Source organism: Peromyscus eremicus, chromosome X (genome assembly GCF_949786415.1).
Source record: "Peromyscus eremicus chromosome X, PerEre_H2_v1, whole genome shotgun sequence".
Taxonomy (NCBI): Eukaryota; Metazoa; Chordata; class Mammalia; order Rodentia; family Cricetidae; genus Peromyscus; species Peromyscus eremicus.
Window position 1 is genome coordinate 100150721 of NC_081439.1, and position 13129 is coordinate 100163849.

Here is a 13129-nt window from a genome sequence, read left to right on the forward strand (position 1 = left end):
ATCTATCCTTCTGCTACATACTAGAAACACACCTCAACTTCAAAGACAGACACTACCTCAGAATAAAAGGTGGGGAAAACAGTTTCCAATCAAATGGACTTTGGAAGCAAGCTGGAGTAGCTATCCTAATATCTAATAAAACAGACATCAAACTAAAATTAATCAAAAGAGATCAGGAAGGGCATTACATATTTATCACAGGGAAGATGAAGCCTCAAATCTGAGTATTTATGCCCCAAATACAATGGCACCCACATTTGCAATAGAAACGTTATTAAAGCTTAAATTACACATCAAACCCCATACACTAGTAGTGGGAGACTTCAACACCCCATTCTCACCAATAGACAAGTCGGCCAGACAGAAACTTAACAGAGAAATAAGGGAACTAACAGACATTATGACTTAAATGGACTTAATCCATATCTACAAAATATTCCACCCTAACACAAAAGAATATAACTTCTCAGCACCCCATGGAACCTTCTGTAAAATTGACCACATGCTTGGTCACAAAGCAAATCTTAACAGATACAAACAAATAGATATTGCATCATGTATCTTATTGGACCACTTGGTTTAAAGCTAGATTTCAACAACAACAAAAGTTACAGAAAGCCTACAATCTCAATGAAACTGAATAATACTCAACTGAATTACCAATGGGTCAAGGAAGAAATAAAGAAAGAAATTAAAGACTTCCTAGAGTACAATGAAAATGAATGTATTACATACCCACACATATTTGATGCTATGAAAGTAGTGATAAAAGGAAAATTCATAGCACTAAATGCCCACATAAAGAAGGTGGAAGCCAGGCAGTGGTGGTGCACGCCTTTAATCCCAGCACTAGGGAGGCAGAGCCAGGAGAATCTTTGTGAGTTCGAGTACAGCTTGGTCTACAAAGTGAGATCCAGGACTGGCTCCAAAGCTACACAGAGAAACCCTGTCTCGAAAAAAGAAAAGAAAAAGAAAAGAAAAAGAAGTTGGAAAAATCTCACACTAGGGACTTCACAGCATAACTGAAAGACTTGAACAAAAAGAAGCAAACTTAACCAGGAGAAACAGATGCCAGGAAACAATCAAATTGAGGGCTGAAATCAATAAAATAGAAACAAAAGAACAATACAAAACATTAATGAAACAAGGAGTTGGTTCTTTGAGAAAATCAACAAGATAGACAATCCCTTATCCAAATTAACCAAACAGCAGAGAGAGAGCATCCACATTAACAAAATGAGAAATGAAAAGGGAGACATAACAACAGACAATGAGGAAATCCAGAGAATCATAAGATCATACTTCAAAAACCTCTACTCCACACAATTGGAAAATCCTAAAGAAATGGACGATTTTCTGAAAGGTACCAATACCCATGTTAAATCAGAATAACCCCTAGGGAAATAGAAACGTTCATTTAATGTCTCCAAACCGAAAATGCCCAGGACCAGATGGTTTCAGCACAGAATTCTACCAGATTTTTAAAGAGCTAATAACAATACTCTTCAAATTGTTCCACACAATAGAAACAGAAGGAACATTCCTAGACTCTTTTTAAGAGGTCACAGTTACCCTGATACCCAAACCACACAAAGATGCAACCAAGAAAGAGAATTACAGACCAATCTACCTCATGAACATTGATGCAAAATTACTCAATAAAATACTGGCTAACCAAATCCAGGAACACATCAAAAAAAATTATCCACCATGACCAAGTAGGTTACATCCCAGGAATGCAAGCATGGTTCAACATACAAAAATCTGTCAATGTAATACACCATATAAACAAACTGAAAGGAAAAAAACACATGATCAGCATTAAATGCTGAAAAGAGCCTTTGACAAAATCCAACACTCCTACATGATCAAGGTTATGGAGATATCAGGTATACAAGGAACATACCTAAACATAATAAAGGCAATCTGCAGAAGCCAACAGCCAACATCATATTAAATGGAGAGAAACTGAAAGTGATTCCACTAAAATCAGGAACAAGACAAGGCTGTCCACTCCCCCCATGCTTGTTCAACATAGTACTTGAATTTCTAGCTAGAGTAATAAGACAACAATATCAGATCAAAGGGAAACAAATTGGAAAAAGAGAACTCAAATTTTCCCTATTTGCAGACGATATGATAGTATACATACGTGACCTCAAAAATTCAACCAGGGACTCCTACAGCTGATAAACTCCTTCAGTAAGGTGGTAGGATATAAGATTATGTCAAAAAATCAGTAGCTCTCATATATACAAATGATAAATGGGCTGAGAAAGAAATCAGATAAACATCACCCTTTACAATAGCCACAAATGATATAAAATACCTTGGGGGTAACTCTAACTGAGCAAGTGAAAGACCTGTATGATAAGAACTTTAAATCTCTGAAGAAAGAAATTAAAGAAGATATCAGAAAACTGAAAGATCTCCCATGCTCATGGATGGTAGAATTAACATAGTAAAAATGTCAATCTTACCAAAAGCAATCTACAGATTCAGTGCAATCCCCAACAAAATCCAATCACAATTCTTCACAGACATGGAAAGAACAATACTCAACTTCAAATGGAAAAACAAAAAACCCAGGATAGCTAAAAGAATCCTGTACAATAAAGCAACCTCTGGAAGCATCATGACCCCTGACTTCAAGCACTACTATAGAGTTACAGTAATACAAACATCTTGGTACTGGCATAAAAACTGACATGTGGACCAATGGAATCGAATTGAAGACCCTGACATTAATCTGCACACCTATGAACATACGATTTTTGACAAAGAAGCCAAAACTGTACAATGGAAAAAAGGAAGCATCTTCAACAAACGGTGCTGGCATAACTGGATGTCAACATATAGAAGGCTACAAATAGATCCATATCTGTCACCATGCACAAAACTTAAGTCCAAGTGGATCAAAGACCTCAACATAAATCCAGTTACTCTGAACCTGATAGAAGAAAAAGTAGGAAGTAGTCCTGAATGCAATGGCATAGGAGATCACTTCCTAAATAACACCAGTAGCACAGACACTGAGAGAAACAATCAATCAGTGGGACCTCTTGAAACTGAGAAGCTTTTGTAGAGCAAAGGACATGGTCAACAAGACAAAATGACAGCCTACAGAATGGGAAAAGATCTTCACCAACCCCACATCTGACAGAGGACTGATATCCAGAATATATAAAGAACTCAAGATATTAGACATCAAAATGCCCAACACTGTAATTAAGAAATGGGCTATGGAGCTAAAGAGAGAATTCTCAACAGAGGAAGCTCAAATGGCTCAAAGACAATTAAGGAATTGCTCAACATCCCTAATCATCAGGGAAATGCAAATCAAAATGTCTCTGAGATACCACCTTACCCATATACCCAAGGAATGCTCAATCATACCACAGGGGCACATGCTCAGCTATGTCAGAATGGCTAAGATCAAAAACACGGAAGACAGCTTATACTGGAGAGGATATGGAGCAAGGGAAACTCTCCTCCACTGTTGGTGGGAATGCAAGCTTATACAGCCACTTTGGAAATCAATATGGCGCTTTCTTAGAAAATTGGGAATCCATCTCCCCCAAGACCCAGCTATACCACTCTTGGGCATATAACCAAGGAATGCTCAATCATACCACAAGGGCATATGCTCAGCTGTGTTCATAGCAGCATTGTTTGTAGTAGCCAGAACATGGAAACAACCTAGATGCCCTTGAACTGAAGAATGGATAGAAAATGTGGTACATATACACAATGGAGTACTACTCAGCAGAGAAAAACAATGACATCATGAGGTTTGCAGGCAAATGGATGAATCTAGAAAAAATCATCCTGAGTGAGGTAACCCAGACTCAGAAAGACAAACATGGTATGTACTCACTCATAGGAAAATACTAGATGTAAAACAAAGGAAGACTAGACTGCTACTCACAACTCCAGGGAAGCTACCTAGAAAACAGGACCTTAAGAAAGACCCAAGGATTGCCCAATGACAGAGAAATGGATGAGATCTACATGAGCAAACTCTACGTGGGGGGGTAATGAAGAGCTAAGGTCGAGGGAAAGAGAGCTTAGGGGAGCGAGAGATCCCAGCTGGATCAAGAACAGAGAGGGAGAACAAGGAAAAAGAGACTATGATAAATGAAGACCCCATGGGAATGGGAAGAAGCAAACTGCTAGAGAGGTCCCCAGAAATCCACAAAGATATCTTCACAATAGACTACTGGCAATGGTTGAGAGAAAGCCGGAACTGACCTACTCTGGTGATAGGATGGCCAAACACCTTAACTGTCAAAGCTAGAAATCTCATCCAATGACTGATGGAAGCAGATTCAAAGATCCACGGCCAAGCCCCAGGTGGAGCTGCAGGAATCCAATCGGAGAGAAAGAGGAGGGATTGTATGAGTGAGAATTGTTGAGACCAAGATTGGAAAAAGCACAGGGACAAATAGCCAAACTAGTGGAAACACATGAACTATGAACCAATAGCTGAGGAGCCCCCAACTGGATCAGACCCTCTGGAAAAGTGAGAAAGTTGTTTAGCTTGAACTGTTTAGGAGGCCCCCAGGCAGTGGGACCTGGACCTGTCCTTAGTGCATGAGCTGGCTGTTTGGAACCTGGGGCCTATGCAGGGACACTTTGTTCAGCCTGGGAGGAGGGAACTGGACCTGATTGGACTGAATATACCAGGTGGAGCTGAATCCAGAGAGGAGTCCTCGCCCTGGAGGAGATGGGAATGGGGTGTGGACTTGGGGTACGGCGAGGGTGGGGTGGGGTGGGGGGATGGCGGGAAGAGGGAGGACGGGAATCCGTGGCTGATATGTAACATTAAATCAAATTGAGTGTGGTTAAAGATCTATAAAATCTACAACAAAAAGGTTAACTTAAAAATTTATGACAAAAAGGCTTAATAATTAAAGATATGTGTGTGAGTATCCTTAATTTACTACAATATATTCAACACTTGTTAGAAAAAAAGGATTAAAAAAGATAACAGCCATGTAATTTCACCATCATCTTGGTCAAGATGTCTTCCTAACAATAGACTTAAAGATGCTTTTTATCGTGCTAAAAACATCTCTTTCTTTTATATATACACAATTTCAGCCCTTTGGGTAAAGGTGTTCATATGTTTGATTTTGTATCTTTTGAGTCCTCAAGCTTTTACTATGAGTCATAGGCATGAGTCTACTGCATTTTTTACATTTCAGATTTCTGTACATATTAGAAACAACGTTAATAGTAATGTATCTAAAATGTTCTCTGGTGTAAATTTTAAAAATCCATATAAGCTGTAGAAAGACACAACTTGGATCCACATGTCACACATCAAATGGACTCCAGATAAGTACTCCTGTCAATCAATAGCCTAAGCTTCCCTGCCTGCTGCTTATTACTGAGGGGCAAGTTCAAATCTAAGATTCTCCTTTAAGTTCCTAAACTTTAACTTCTGTCCCCAGTCTACATCTGTACCACCAGATTCCCACTCAGCCGACAGACATCAGGAGTCGGTGGCAGACACCAAACTGCTTCAAAGGTCATGAGCCCTGGACTTGCTGAAAGCTTATGTGAACCAGTCCAGCCAATGTGATTTCTCCCTGTCTCCACAGCAAACCAGATGCTTCTGATGAATGTTCCCCACTGCCTGAACGCCTAACATTGGCCTTGGATTTGCATTCCAGCCTTCATGGGTCCTGACAAGAACATCCTAATCTCTGCTGAGAAGCAGTTACAGAAGAGAGTTCCTTACCCTTTATCCTCAACTAAAGGCTGGAATACTGCTCTAAATGAAACTGGTTTCCCTCTATCAAAAAGCTTTAGAAATAACGGGTATCCATCACAGAGTCATGAAACAACTCAAGGGGGGATTGTAATGGTTATCATTACATTTAAAGTTTAGACTTACTATGCTTGAGAGACCCAAAACAAAAATGCCTCCAACATGCAAGCCCCTAGTTGGTACAAGCTGTGCCCTAGTAGCTCACCCTCCCCCCCGCCCCCCCGTTTGTCCAAGACATTGAAGACTGTTCTTAAACTGACTGATCCTGTAAAATGTGCTGTTCTAGCAACACAATAGCTCATAGGACTAACTACTATTTCTGTTTTTGTAATCAAACTTGCTTACTCTGCTCAATGACTGGGACAACTGCAAGACATAGATGTTAAAATTAGACCACGCTTACATGTAGACAGAATACATGTAACCTTGTGGTTTTGGACTTTATAAGCCTTGGATTAATGTGACCAGGGGCTGCAACTTGGGAGCAATCTCAGTTGCAGTCTTGGTGTCATGAGCATCTGGCACCAGTTCTTATTTAATAAAGCCTGTGCTAATTTAAATTTATTCATGGTCACAGTGAATCTCTGAGTGACCCCAGCCCCACAAAATTTTTTTTTATTCTAACATGTTAGTTTTTGTTTTATGTATGTATGTATGTATGTATGTATGTATGTATGTATGTATGTATGTATGTATTTTGGGTTTTTCAAGATAGGGTTTCTTTGTGTAGCCCTGTTGGTCTTGGAACTCACACTGTAGACCAGGCTGGCCTCGAACTCACAGAGATCTGCCTGCCTCTGCCTCCAGAGGGCTGGGATTAAAGGCATGTACCACAACAGCTTTACTATAGTTTATTTTATTATTATTCCTTTGAAGCCTGTATGTTTTTTCACACACACACACAAACACACACACACACACACACACAATCTTAAATCTTTGTGAATTTCACATCATGCACCCCAAATCTGCTCATTTTCCAGTCCTCCATATCCTCCCTTCACCCTTGCAGCATCCCTCCTCCATAATAAAATTAAAAAAAATACCAAACTAAGACAACCAACCAACTAACCAACCAACTACGCAAACAAAAAAAAAAGCCCACATCTGTCCTCTGTTTCTCCCGCCTCTTCAACATCTCTTCATTCATTTGTGTGGCACTGGGATCCTCAGTGTGTCCTGCAGTATACCCTTGTGTTCAATCAGCCTGATCCAAAAATGAAAATTACAATGAATCATTGGTCTGGTTCAAGGCCTCTGGTTTCTGGTACACCATCCTCACTGGCTGCTGTGGGGCCATGGACCCAGTGATGGCCCTAGACTTAAGCTTGGGCCCTGACATACAATGGCCCCAGGTGGTGGCACAGGCCATCCAGAGCAGCAGCATGGCTGTGGGACACCTACATGGTCTCAGGTGGCAAACCAGACCTAGGACATATTCTTGCCCCTTGGTGGTAACAGGAGCCATGGATATCAACTCAGACCATGGCTGCCATAGGGACACGGACCTAGACATGGCCTTCAGCAGCTACTTGGGCCCAGATGACACCTAGACCCCAGGTGGTAGCATAGGCTACTCAGATCAGCAAGGCTCTGGAGGCTTGGACAACAACAAGTCCACAGGTTGTACCGCAGACCCTGGGTATCCATGTGGCCTAGGTGGCAACACAGGACACAGACTTTAACACAGTCACTGGCTACAGTAGGACATGGACCCAGACATTGTCCTAGGCAGCTACATAGCCTGGATGTCACCAAGGTACAGGAATCCTTACTTCCCTGGGTGACAATCAGGCCATCTACCTCAGCCGGCTTCTCACCACCTTCGGTTCTTCTGTTCCACATCTTTCCACAGCACATGAACCATCTGCTTCTCGTTTTCTCCCATTTTCCACCACACATTTGCTCATTATAATGGCACCCAACCTCTGTCAACTTCTTTAGGTAGCCCAGGTCTTGAGGACCCAGGATGGCCTGTGAGTGCTTTCCACCCACTTGAGTTTTTTTCTAATGACAGACAGAAAGGTAGATATGTCCAGATGGAAGGGTAAGTGACAAGGAACTGGGGGTAGTAGGAGGAAGGGAAACCATAATCAGGACATATTATTTGACAAAAAAAATCTATTTTCATTAAAGAAAAAAGAAAGAATTGTTATGACCCTCCCCCAAACAAAAAGTAATCACTATCAATACTTTCTGTGCCCACCTTCTCCTTAGATCCCGCATTTGCAGGGTTACTACTGAATCCCTTACTCAAAGGATCAAGTGAGCCTGAATCAAGAAGGCTTAAGTGATCCACTGTTTCACAATTCCCATGTATAGGTAATAGTCATCTGTGCAAGCAATACTCATGATTTTGAAATGCCACTCCTGAAACACAGAACTTGTCATTTTGTTTAAATGGCATTTCCTGAAGAGTGTACATCTATATACTACAAAACCCCAGAAAGCATATGAAATTAAATAACTTGGAAATTCATGATTTTATTGTTAACATGAGTGATGAATTTTAGTGAAGCTGTACATTGAGTACATGTGTCACCAGATTTGCCTCTAGGTCCTGAACAAAGATTGCACTCTATAGATAGTCGTCCCTATCGATAATGAGAAGGACCTATTCAACACGAGGAGGTGTGCTCTGTACTACTCCACGCCTCTGACTCTTCCTCTCTTCTGCTCTCCGATGGACGAACCATGTCTAAAATTAGAGGAAGACAGGATTGGAGTTAGCATTGGCTTCCACCCCAGAGCCAAGAGATAAAAACCACTTTAAGACACATAACACTGACTTTCTATTCAGCTCATAAAAGCAAATACCAGCTGTGTGTCAACTTCTGCAATAGGCCATGGTTTTGTCTTTTTCCAGCAGTATAGACACTTCAGTGGTTTCTTTTCTATTGGATCGAAAGCTTAGATTACAACTTGTTCCAGGTCTTTGATATTAATTCAATATATGGTAACTGGGTAAAGGAAAGTCTTCATTCTGACATTTGACCATCAGCTGTAGAATACCCTCCTCACTAGTGATACATTCCTCTTGTTTGGGCAGAGATTGTAGATCACCAAATGTTAGCACATTTTCAAAGGCCTATGGAGGGGAACAGCTTTCTGTTTGTAAAAGCAATCTTCAGTATGAAGTAATTAATCAACAGAAATAAGTATTGGAGATTTTTAGAAAGAAAATAGCATTCAAGGGTGCCAATGGGATTGTTGGTGCTTGAAATTTCTGGAGAGGGAACAGGTGGTAGGCAGAGAAGGCCTGGACAATGGTTTGACATCACAGCCTCCAGTGTTTGTGAAGGATGACAAATTTAACCTAATGACATACAGGACACCGAAACCTTTGTCATCTCCAGGAGTTCAGCTGAAAGCATGACTTCCACCCATGGTAAATCTGAACAGTATATTCTTTCATGCTATAAAAAGTTCTCCAGGATCAGGATGAAGAATAATATCATTGTTTCACCTATATTTCCAGAATCCTGTCCAGCACAGAGGGCACACTAGGCCCTGCTGCATCACCAGGACATCTAAAGCCCATCTTTCTTCAAAAGGCAAAGAGTAAGATGGTCCACAACAGTGTGGGGAAAGTAGTCATAAATCAGCTCTTCCTAAATATGGTCTAGCTATGAAAATACAGTCACAGTTACCAGTTAGATGTCACCATCCTCTCAGGCTCCTAGTGAATGAGGGTCCATTTTATTGGGAAGTTCTCAAACTGTACATTTGTGCCTCCATATACTTTATTTCCCTGCCTATTTTGTGGATGTATGGTCTATAGAAGGCCAACCAAAACACCAGAAGCCCTACTTACATCATGATGCCTCCATGAACTCAAATAAAGCCCCAGTGGCTGACTCATGTGGTCTCATATTAAGTCAGAGTTCCCCCTGTTTGATTCCTAAAGCCTATCTATTACGTTTGTAAGAGGAAAGAGGAAATCAGAAATGAGGCTTTTGGAAAGTCACACTCAAGAGTGTGCAAACAGGAAACCATGGGTGTTTTCTCGTGTGTCTTGTGTCTACCTTCTCTCAGTAGCTGCAGTGCACCAGTCTCTAGAGATGTAGTGTATCATCCTCTCCAGAGCTGCACCGCATCATCCTCTCTAGAGCTGTAGTGTACCAGTCTCTAGAGCTGCAGTGAATCAGTCTCTAGAGCTGTAGTGTATCATCCTGTCTAGAGATGCAGTGCATCAGTCTCTAGAGCTGCAGCACACCAGTCTCTAGAGTTACAGTGCGTCAGCCTCTCTAGAGGTGCAGTGCATCATCAACTCTAGAGTTGAATTGCAACAGTCTCTAGAACTGCAGTGAATCAGCCTCTTTAGAGATTCAGTGCATCAGCCTCTCTTGCAAAGAATAACGAGGCTACAATCGACAACCCAAGAGAAGTCAGGTAAAGAGAAGGTCTCAAAGAGGGACATGCATGGATCACCCCAGGAAGTGAAAACGGATATGATCTCCTCTGTAAACTGGGTAGGGGGTAGAATGGAGGGGTTGGGAGATAGGAGCATGAGGGATCTGGATGGCCAGGTTGGAATAGGAATGGAAAGGGAGAGCAATGAAAGAGATATCTTGAGAGAGCCATTATGGGTTTAGGGAGAAACCTGGTACTAGGGAAATCCCCAAGAACCCAATGCCTTGTTCAGCCTTGATGCAAGGGGGAGGGGCTTGGTCCTGCCCCAACTGAATATACCAGGTTTGTTGACTCACAATGGAGGCCTTACCCCCTAAGAGGAGTGGATGTGCGAGTTCAGGGAGGAGGTGGGGATGAGAACAGGAGATGGGGAAGGGGGGAACTGTGGTTGGTATGTAAAATGAAAAATAACTTAAATAAAAAAGTGTCTAGGACAAGGCTTCCCAAGACCTGAGGAAGGCTGTAGATTGACTGTTCAATGTCTTTGCTTGGATTTACTGACCTTCACTTTGACTTCAGGAATATTCAAAGCTTGTGCAAGTTCTTTCCTGTGGAAAGAAAACCACAAATGTTTAGCATGCCGTGGTTTGCATGAACTGCAAAGTCATAAATGATTTCTATGCTTTTTTAATATTGCTATCTTCCCTCACACCCCCATTTAACTTTCATTCTCAGAACTAGTCTTGCTTTTGAAATGGTTTCACCTCTTACAAAAGTTTCTAAACAATACTGATTTTAATTTTAACACACTATGAAAACTAAAAATAAATGCCTAAGTGTATGCTGAGCAAATTATACTAAATTAAAAAACAGCACCAGGGTAGGGGAAAGGGAAACCGAAAGGAGTTGATGGATAGGTACACAGTCCCTGAAAAGATGAGGAGACTACTGGTGAGGAGGTCACCCAACAAAGTGTAAATCCTTAACACTGGTGAACTTTACACTAGTGAGTATTTTGGCACACTATACTCATGTCCCTATATTTTACAGAAATTAAAGTATGACTCGAAATGAGTGGTGTTGACTATGCACACTTGTTTGGGGCCAACACTACACGCTAATTCTGACTTTTACCCCTACACAAGGCACCCTCCTGTACCGACCACCTAGAGAGAAGACAACAGTGGCTTAGGGAGGGATGACAGGAAACCAGGGCCTGGATGAACAAAAGGACACCTCAACCTGTGACAACAGGGAGGTTGGGGATAGCTCCTGGTGCAAGACACATACCTGGCAAGCGCATCTGGGTACTGGGTTTCTTTGAACAATTTTTCCATTTCCTCGACCTGCCCCAGTGTGAACTTCAATGTGGTTCGCCGCCGCCTTCGTGATGAACGGCGCCTCGGAATCCGAATCACAGGCTCGGGTGAGGGTCTTGGCTCCTCCTGGTGAGGCCCCGAGGAAGAGTTCGGGTCCCTACTGCTCTCCTCAGAGCCGATTTGGCTCTCACGGACATGGTGGACCCCGTTATTTAGTTCCATTAGGCAGCCCGCGTCACCTCCACTAGGGTTGTCACCCACCATCGCCAAGGCAGCCTCTAAGGTGGAGACCTCAGCTATCTCCTCACCATTCTCATTCCTCACAATGTATATATATTGCCATTGGACCTTGCGGGCCATGACTAGTAGTGGGCCGAAGCCACAGAGAGAAGTGGGGCGCCAGGAATGACCAGCCTCAAGGCCTATTGTTTAGTCAATCTCTACTACCAATGAGGAGTCAAGAGAAGGCCTGAGGAAAGGGTGATGTCAACGTGTCCTTCTGCGCATGCTCCATACTTCTCCACATTCCTCAGGGTTGACGTCAACATGCTCCTCACCAGATGGGCGCTATAGGCTTTTCCCTCCCTGACTGACTGCTCTGGGCTTTTTGACCTCTTGCTGAGGTAGGTGGTATTTGCTTTGTTGCACAAATGGTGGATGTGGCCCAAAAGATGAGGAACGAGGGAGCCATTGTGAACAGGGTAGTAAAAGGTCGTGTGAAGTTAAACCTTGCTTCCAGGGCATGCGTGTAGAATGAGTTTTAGCTTGCATCTGCGCGCATGTGCATGCTGCCTGTTCCTCCTAGGTTATAGAGATGACACTGGAGGATGAATTGTGTAGCACTGCAAGATAATTGGGGAATAGAGTATGGGAGAAAGGTGGGAACACACACTGACCACAAGACCCTTGAGTGAACATGTAGAAAATTTCTGTGAACCTCACCCTCTACCTACCAGTTGCTGCTCAGAGAATGGGCTTAGAACTAAGTGGACATGATCAGATTAGTGGCTGCTAGTTCAAGAGTGCCTGTTAGTACATTGAATGCTATCTAGCCATTCTTCTTCAAGCTCAACATCAAGATCTTGGGGCTGGATGTTAATATAATTCTAGTTAATGGCACTGTTGAAAGCCAAACAAAAGACACTTTCTCCCCTTAAAAACTTATCTTCTTGACAAATTATTACCTCAGATTATAATAATTTTATAATCTCTGTTAAATTCCACATATAATATATGCCTCGGTTCTTATCACTGAGGATGTTGATGCGGCCCTTACTTCTGTTGGATTGAAGGTAAATACATAAATATTCTGTTAGTGTTTAAAACAATATTTTGTACATGACATATTTCATATGACACCTTTTCAGAAAAACAATAGGTTCCTATGTTAGCCACTGTCAGATGTGGGGGAGGGTCAGTCCCTCTCTTCCTGACAGATTCCCAGAAGTAAAGAAAAATTTGCCTTTTATTGGAATACAAATTGTTCCTGAAAAGATACAAAGAGGAGGTTCTTTTAGTTATTTGGATATAAAATAGATCTACAAAAAATTCGACCCCAAAAGGTGCAAATGAGGTGATATTGATTTTAGACTTTTAATGACTTTCAAAGTTTATTTGGAGACATTTCTGTGAACTGTGGTTGGAGTAAAAAATGATGAACTAGCCAGGTGGTGGTGGCGCA

The 13129-nt window shown here is 41.9% G+C and overlaps 1 long non-coding RNA gene across 1 annotated transcript; it reads right to left on the bottom strand.

The window, feature by feature from the left end:
* Positions 1-8240: 8240 nt before the first annotated feature.
* LOC131899358 (uncharacterized) lies at positions 8241-11590 on the bottom strand. The gene is made up of 3 exons (XR_009376080.1): positions 11420-11590; positions 10692-10737; positions 8241-8474 (listed from the first exon to the last, which is right to left on the bottom strand). It is a non-coding gene; the product is annotated as an uncharacterized LOC131899358 (long non-coding RNA).
* Positions 11591-13129: the final 1539 nt, after the last annotated feature.